The following is an 8,902-nucleotide window of genomic DNA, read 5'->3' as shown; positions in this document are numbered from 1 at the left end:
TGCCATTCTGGGTGCAGCAGTTCAAGAGGGATACGGATAGTGTCTGGGCCAAAACAGCACTCCCAACTGAGCATCACTTCCAGGCTGTTCTGATCACAAAAGCCTTGGCAGACAATGTTCTGGGACAACCTTCTAGCACACATTTGCGATCCCTTTCATTCAATGCACTGTACCTTTAATGTGCTTTTCTAAAGTATTTCAGCCATGAAAACAAAAGCCGTAGCACGAGCAACTGTGATGAGCTTAAAACTCATGACATTGTGAAAACTAAGGGCCTTGTTACACCTTACACTGTGATCCACATCTGTTGATTGGTGTTAGTACTAGCTTGAGTCTGGAGCAGTCACACTGCAGGCCAGGAGTGACTAGGAGGACTGAAATGTAAGAATCTGCACCAGCTTTCCCAGTTGCTCCCCACTCCTCAGGGTTCCCCCCTGCTCCCTCCCCCCACTTACTTGTGGCTGCCTGTTCTGTCTGCCTCAGGACAGCAGGCAAAGAAGAGTTAATCTGCTTGCACAGATCCTGCTGCCACCACTTGGACTGCTGGTTTTCTCAGGGGTGAGCCTACCAAGACAGCAGCAGCTACAGTGGTGGCTGAGCAGGCAGATTAACCCTTCCCTGCCTGCTCCCCAGGACAGAGTGTGGGCAGCCACAGGTAAGTGAAGGGGAGTAAAGGGAGGCAGTGAGCAGGGATCCAGGGTGGCAGTGGACCTGATCTGAGCCAATGGAGGGGATGGTTTACACTAAGGTGTAGCCTAGAGTACTACACCTTACTTTAACATGAGCTGGGTAACACACATAGGTGCTGAGAACATAGGGGCCCAAGGGCCATGGCCTGCCCTTGGGAAAAAGGTAGGGTAACCACCCATCCATAATTGGGCAGGACAGTCCTGAAATAAGAACATCAAGTCCCGTTCCCAGGTTTCATGACTCTGGGATAGCATTTGTCTCATATTCCAAGTACTGTGCAGGGATCCAGGTTTTCTGTTCACGGCAGAAAAAGGTGGAAAATGGAGTGTTTCCCCTTGCAGACTGACAGAGTTCCTCTCACAGGGAGTGGGATGCAGGGGGTGTCACATGTATGTATGCGTGTGCACACACTTGCAAGCTGCCAGGGAATACAGCCCCAGGCAGTGGCACAAAGAAGCTCCTCCAGCTGCCTTCAGGTAAGTCGGGGGGAGCACATCGAGGCCCCCACAGTGAGAGGGATTGGGGCAGGCTCTGGGCTTGGGAGCACTGCTCAGCCAGAGCAGTACTTGGGGCCCAGGGCTGGGGTGGAGAGCGAGACAGAGCCATGCTGGTCCAGGGGATGGGGGCAGGGAGTGCTCCATGCTGCTGTGTGTGCTCCCAGGGAGGGAGCCATGGGGTAGCATGTGGCACCCAGGTTTCTGCATGGGGTGGGTGTGCAGGTAGAGGCAGGCTACCTGCTGTGGCCTAGGGGCACCCCACCCTGCTGCCCTTCCCCCAAAATCCCTGCACCTGCTGTGCCAACATGGCAAGGTGCCCCCTGCCCAGCTAGCAGCTAAAGGGATGGTGGCATGGAGTTGTGCCCCCCGCTGCTGCTAGGTGGGAAGGGGGTGCCTCACCATGGCGATGCAGCTGGCACAGGGCTCCTGGGAGAAGCACAGTGGGATGGGGAGCCCCAAGCCCACAGTTGGCAGCCTGTATACACTCCCGCCCTACCCCGCCATGGGCTCCACTGAGCTCTAGTCTGGCCATGCTACTGGGGGAAGGACAAGGAGAGTTGTGCCCCCCGCTGCTGCTAGGTGGGAAGGGGGTGCCTCACCATGGCGATGCAGCTGGCACAGGGCTCCTGGGAGAAGCACAGTGGGATGGGGAGCCCCAAGCCCACAGTTGGCAGCCTGTATACACTCCCGCCCTACCCCGCCATGGGCTCCACTGAGCTCTAGTCTGGCCATGCTACTGGGGGAAGGACAAGGACATCATCTTATGGTGTTTCATTTTAATCATGTGAAAATGTGTTTTTAAAAGTTGGTACCTATGGTAACATGGATCAGAGGTAATCCTGCCCTGAAGTGCCATCACTTTGAGCCACATAAAGGGTGGTTGAAACTAGTTTCAGTTGTTAACATGAGGGACAATCCAGGGATTAAGAGCTCCAGGAGCTACCCAAAATTGTGTAACAAGGCCCTAAGTGTATAATTGCAGTAAATGTGGGGTGGAGTTGTTTGGGGTCCAAACAAGTCACTTAACTACTGTGCACTACTGTTGACTGGGAGGGTCCCTGGGAATATTGTGGCATGGCCCTGGGAATACCCTTCCCCTCTCCCCACGTACCACCATCTGAGCCAGATGGCTCAGAGGAGCTCAACAGATGTATCTCCATGGGTAGGTGCAACTCCACACTGCTGGGTGTTAACTGGATGGGGCAAAACCGTGCTAGGGTCCATCTTCCTGCTTCATCATCAGATACATTTTTTTTGTGGTGCCTTCACCAGTCCCTGCACTACTTCCAAGAACTAGCACTCATGAGTTGCAAAGGAAGGCTGAAGAGTTCTTAGCAGTTCCTCTGACTAGTCCTGCCAGCTCTCATAGGCAGCAAGCCAGCTGTCAATGATGTTGGCTCAGCATACAAAGGACTCCACAAGCTCTTCTGGTATCTGATCTTGCTGGTTCTGCTGACATTTTCAGCTATGGAACATTGTCTTAGTGGCAGTGTTACTTCATGTCCTTAGGGAACCACCCCAAGCTGTCCCAGGCTGGAGCAAACTCTGAGGGGTGTACAAAGTAAAATCAACCTTGAGTGTGTTTCCATAGTTAACAAATACTTTCTCTCACTTCTGGAATTCCCACAGCTATGCTGACAGATGTGCAGGCAACAGTTCATTGACAGCAAAGCAGACCTTGAAATTGTTACAAGCTTGTAAGATACGAGCAAAAGCTGATGAGTCTCACTCTCCCTGATCACTTCCACAGACAAGCATGACAAAATGCCATGGTAAGCACTCTCTCAGGTATCTACTGACTACCCTGATCCTTCCCTCCCCAGAGGTTCCCAGAAATATGTGGGAATAACTCATTTAGAAGTCACCACCTCCCATTCAAGAATCACACCCCCCCCCCATGTTAATTTGTCTATCCCTATCTCAGGACATGACTTCTCTGGTCAACAGCTCCTGGGTAAGTGTATCCCAGAAGTCCAGAGCATAGCTCTTTGAATTTACAGGTGGTAACTCCACAAGATATACCCTGTTGCTCCTGTCAGTTCTTGTGCCAGCACCTGCCATAGAGTCCTGGAAGGGAATAGCTCATTATGATGGCTCCTTGGGAAAGGTAGCTATTCCATGGAACAGACATGGGTATTAGGAAACCTTCCCACCCCTGCTTCATAGCATTTCCTGTTCTCTTAGCAGTTAAAGTAGCATTGACATTTCTCATGCTAAACTAGGGATCACTTGCCCCCACATAAGCTCTCCCCTGAAGAATGATATCCCACCCCACAACCTCCCTCAAAGTTTTGAGCCTGCTGTTGCCAAAACTATGAGCTGTGAGGGGCATCCTGAAGGATGGCAGCTGTCACTACTACCCAAAATAGCTGCAGCCAGTATTCCTAGGGTGATGGAGGTGGCTGCCATGCCACAACCTGAGTGATGACAGTGTTCCCTGGTGCTGGACCTGTCCCTCAGCCATCCCTCTACTCATGCTCAGAGGTGCCAAATCCTTTAATTGTGTGTTTCTGTGTTGGTGCCCCAAAAAGCTGCCATGGGGGTTGGACTCTGGTCATCTAGGCATGAGCTCTACTAAGACCACTTCTAGGTAATGGCACATGGAATTTGACCAGCAGTAACTGTTATCAGGAGACCCGGAAAGATATGGCCTCCAAAAATCCGAAGAAGTTGTAGATAGGGCATCTGGGAGGGGGATGGACTGTGAGGTAGGGCAGGACAACCTAGGATGGGGGAAGGTGGATTAGGCGAATTGGGTTTCCACTCAATGCTTTATACACTTGAATTAACTCATAACTAGGGTTAATTCTAACTGGCCCAGACAATGAGTGCCTTAGTTGACCCATCAAGCCTTAACCTTTTGCTTATACACAAAAGCATGCATGCGCCAACAATTCTCAGCTTTTCCGCATTGTGCAGAACACAGTGACCCCTCCTTTCTGGTAAATTCCAGGCATAGGGGTCAATCTGTACTGATTGCCACCCTCCTCACTTAGGCACTTCCATAAGCCATTCACCACCCCCAGAGTCTTGAGTCACCCTGGAGTCATGCACCATCAAAAGAGCTCAGAGCACTCCATGAGGTGCTTTTTCCCTTGGAGTTGATGAAGCTTACCAGCAGCTGGTGCTGGGGTGTCCATGTCTGCCTGCTCAATGAGGGTCTTGTTTGAATTGTCACTATCTTGTACATCCTGTGTCTAGGTCTGGGAATAACTCCACTGAGTGAGCGTCCTCTTGCTCCTGCCTGGCCATTTTGGTAACAGGTGGTAGAGAAGGGATTCCATTATCATTTTCATCATCAGCATCATGCCATATTGGGCCCATGAGTGTGCAGTGCATGCTGTGGTGGGAAGAAATGGCATGGTCCTCCTTGAGGATCCTGGACAGATCCCCATGGAAGGGGACTGTGGTCTTCTCTGTACCTGAAGCCTTGTTGCCATTCCTGCCCCAAATGTACCGTGACTTCGTGAACTTGATTTTAGTTTGAATATGCTGCTAGTTCTGCTGCTGCCCCAAGCTACTATCTGCTCCGTGATGTGCTTGTAGACCACATGGTTTTGTCAAATGCCCTTAGTGGCCTTGGAAGTGGTGGTAATGGTTCTCTTCTCACCCCCAGATCATGGTATGATCCAGCACCTTGCCACAATTCCAGTTCACAATCTTTCTGCAGGAGTCTGAGGAGGACAGTTTCTGGCTTGGTTCAGTTCATGAAGGTAGGTGATCACAGTTTGCACTGAAGCACTCAAGCAAAATGGAAGGCTTTGGTGAAAGTTTTCAATGGGTGCTTGGGGTGGTGCCATGTAGGCTAAGGTCATATGCCACTCCAGGGCAGGTGGAAGTGCCACCTGGGAGCCGTTATGACCCCATGGGTGCCAGTACCACCATTCCCTCCAGGCAGTAGAGTTCTGGATGGTAGACAGATCAGCCCTTGGAATGGGAGCGGGGGAGCTAAGAGCTGAGCTGCTGGAGGACCACAAATTGCTCGTATTATTGCCATGCTGTAGGCAGACAGTAACTGAACACATATCACATATTTTTTAATATGATCTTAAATATCCCTTGCCCAAAAAGTCATAAGTTTGCTATGATGCAAGCTCACTTAGCAAATGTTTTACTGCTTGAATGCATGGCTGTTCAAATTTTAGGTGCATTTAACATATACTAATCATCCCATGCAACATGGCCCTCTGCAGGATAAAAGGGCTGTGCGAAGCTTTGGGTGCTGATTCAATTCAGAGGAGATTCGGCCCGATTTGGCGGCCAAATATCCAAATCTGAATCAAATCAGGAGACCAATAAAAAGGTCCAAATCAATTCAAAACTCTCCAAATCTATTTGGAAAAGATTAGAGAGCTTCAGAGATTCAGGCAGTCCCTCCATAAGTGGGGGGAGGGAGTGGAGGAGGGCAGAGGGGACCATGGGAGGACTCCCACCAGTCCCTATCCCCTGCCTGCTCCCCCAGCCCACTCTCCCTACCCCATCAATGGCTGCTCCACCTGGCCCCCGCTCCCAGTTCTTTAAAAAAAAAATTTTAAAGCCTCACACTCACCGGCTGCTGCCAGGTGAAGAAGCAATCCCTGCTGCCCCCCACTACCCCGTGCTGGCCCCCATCCCCCACCTGCTATCCCAGCCCAGTCGATAGCTGCCCCGCCCAGCCCCCACTCCCAGTTCTTTAGAAATGCCCTGCACTCACCGACTGCTGCAGCGACCATCGGGGCTTCTGGGGGCTCATGGCAGAGCCCCCATGCAGCACAGGGCAGTGGGGGCCAGCAGGCATTGTCCCCCCCGCCCCGACCAGGCAGCAGCCAGCGAGTGCGGGGCTTTATTTTTAAAGAGCCAGGAGGCTGGGGCCAGGCAAGGCAGCCATTGATGGGGATGGGAGAGTGGGTGTGGGATGGGGCCTGTTCGATGGGGCCAAATTGATTCAGGACAGTGATTCGAATCACTGAATCAAATCACTATCTCCTGAATTGGCCAAATCCAAATCTGAACTAAATACTAGCTATTTTTCACAGTCCTACAGGATATCATCCCTATCTACTGCTAACTAGTTTTATTTCTAAGTTAATGATCACATTTCTCTTAAAATCCATTTTTCCCTTTCAGTTTTCTTCATCAGCACATTGTACTTCCCCTATATCACAGAGATTTCTGCATCTGTGAAAAGATACCCTTGTAGGAAATCATCTGATATTATTTTCACATATTCATTTCATTGTCCCTAACCTTAATGTGGCCATTTGGATGAGTAATGGAGAGTAAGGAATTTCCTTCACCTGACATGTAACTGTTTGGCCTTCCAGATTGTAAAACTAGCTCTGGAGTACAGGTAGTAAAACATGTTTCACTTTCAATACTTCTATTCTTCAGCAAGTAGAAAGAAATCTGCAGTTTCCCTTCAAGTGCTCAGTTTAGACCTAATGTTATATGAAACTTGTGTATATGCCAAAAAATTGACCAATTTCTGGGTGCCTTATTATGCCTTCTTCATTGCTTTTGAGTGCAGCCTGTACTGTTATAATGCTTGCTTTCCCACATCTTCTGTGATAGCTTGAACTTCTGTGTAAGGGAAAAAGGGATTTGAAAAAGCTTACCTACATAATAAAGTATGTTATCAAAATCAGTAAGCTGCTGCTTCTATCCATTTCAGAAAAGTTCGCAACGTGAAAAGACGGTAATGATCAGCTATTCAGAGGTTAATGTACCAACCATTGTGGAAGAAATTAGAAAACAAAATCATTGCTCATGAAGCAGCCTTGTTCCCTTCATCATCTAATATAGATATAGCACTGAAATCTTGTTGCCTTAGACAAACTGGAAAATGTCCACTCTTCTCTCAGTCAGTGGTTACTCACAAATTAAATACTCACTGAATAGTTCCTTGTTCCCTAATGCTTTGCTACACTAATCCATTGCCAGCTATCTTGACAGTGGAGTGCAGGTGGTTTGGGGCACTTAATCATTCTGTCTTTTTTTATTTGAGGAAAACTGAATTACACCTTTGAAAACAATTTATAGTAGGATCAGACAACTTCTCTCAACAAGTTCACTACCCTGTATTATTCCTCACTGTTTGTTTGATCTAGGATACAAATATTTGCTTAGTGAATCAGTTTAAGAAAATAGCTAGATGTGACTGAGGGCATTCGTTGACACTTAGAGGACAGCTCTATACCTATGCTTTACTGCAGAGTTAACTAATTAGCTCTGTAGTAAAGCATCACCATCTACACATGCGCCAGTATTAGAGCATAGTAGGTTAACTGCATCCTAAAATACTACTGCTGGGGACAGTAATACCTTAGGGTGTGTCACAGGGCACCTTAGTGCCTGCTCCTAGAGAGGAGAAAACTGCCAGGGAGAGAGCCCTGGCAGAGCACAACGAGCCCAGCTGAGGGTTGCCAGGATAACAAGCACAGCTGTGGGTTGCTGGAGCAAATAAGGGGAGCCAGCTGCCTGTAGGGGGCAGGGCCTGGCCCTTATAAAGCCCAGGGCTGAGGCCAGGCTGGCAGTTCCCTGCCAGCAGCCAGAGAGGCAGGAGCTCATGGGGCTAAGATACGAGTAATGCTTGAGCAGGCTGAAGGATGGTGGCTCTGTGGCGCAGGAGCTATGTTGTTGCAGCCAGGCGGCCTTAAGTTAAGTTACAGCCAGGAGGCTTGTGTTTTGTTTGGTTAGTGTTGGTATTACAACCGGAGGTTTGGGTGAGGCTGTAGGGGTTGGAGGAGGCCTCATAGGGGGGGCTCACGGTATAGTGGGGCCCCCAGAGCCAATGAGGGTGCACTAGGCCCTGAGAGTTGCAGGGCAGAGTTGTGGGGTCAGTTAAGCTCAGAGAGGAGCGGCTGAACCTCATAGGGACCCCAGAGAGTGTGAGGTGCCCTAGTGCCAAAAGGGCGCAGTCGCAACCAGCGGGTTGCGGGCACAACCAGTGGGTTGCAGACAGGGGACACAGACCCCGGGTAGCGCCCAAGGAAGGCGCACTGTTTGCATAGGGACCCCAGAGAGTGCGGGGGGGCCCTAGCGCCAGTGTGGTGCAGTCCAGCGCCAGGAAGGCGCATTATCCTCATAGTGCCAGGGCGGGTGCAGCTGGCTGTGAGGAGCGCAACCAGGCCAGTGGGGTGTGGGCGGGGAACAGGGACCCTGGATCGCATGCGGGGTATGTAGACCCCAGCCCCAGAGTGGGGCAGCTTTGAGATGCCCCAGAGGTGGCATGACGAGCCCCAGAAGGGGGCACTGCTAGGAAGCCCTAGCGTAGACGTGGCGAGCCACAGAAAGGGGGAGCGCATTTTAGAAGAGCCCAGCGTAGGCCCAACGAGTCCCTGAGAAAGGGTGGGGGGGGGACTATTGAGAAGCCCAAGGTGGGCATGGCGAGCCCCAAAGAGGGGGAGCGCCATATAGGACAGTTGGGAAGCCCAAGGTGGGCATGGCGAGCCCCAAAGAGGGGGCGCGCCATATAGGACGGTCGGGAAGCCCAAGGTGGGTACAGCGAGCCCCAAAGAGGGGGAGCGCCATACAGGACTGTCGGGAAGTCCAAGGTGGGTACGGCGAGCCCCAATGAAGGGGAGCGCCATACAGGACTATTGGGAAGCCCCAAGGTGGGCATGGCGAGCCCCAAAGAGGGGGCGCGCCATATAGGACGGTCGGGAAGCCCAAGGTGGGTACAGCGAGCCCCAAAGAGGGGGAGCACCATACAAGGAACTCGGGAAGCCCAAGGTGGG

The 8,902-nt window shown here is 51.0% G+C and overlaps 1 pseudogene; it reads right to left on the bottom strand.

The window, feature by feature from the left end:
• Window positions 1-8,902, bottom strand: part of LOC106722671 — a 13,548-nt pseudogene that overhangs the window by 512 nt on the left and 4,134 nt on the right.

This window comes from Alligator sinensis, unplaced genomic scaffold (assembly GCF_000455745.1).
Source record: "Alligator sinensis unplaced genomic scaffold, ASM45574v1 scaffold93_2, whole genome shotgun sequence".
Lineage (NCBI taxonomy): Eukaryota > Metazoa > Chordata > Crocodylia > Alligatoridae > Alligator > Alligator sinensis.
The sequence above is the reverse complement of the archived record's forward strand: the minus strand, read 5'-3'. Positions and strand labels throughout refer to the sequence as shown.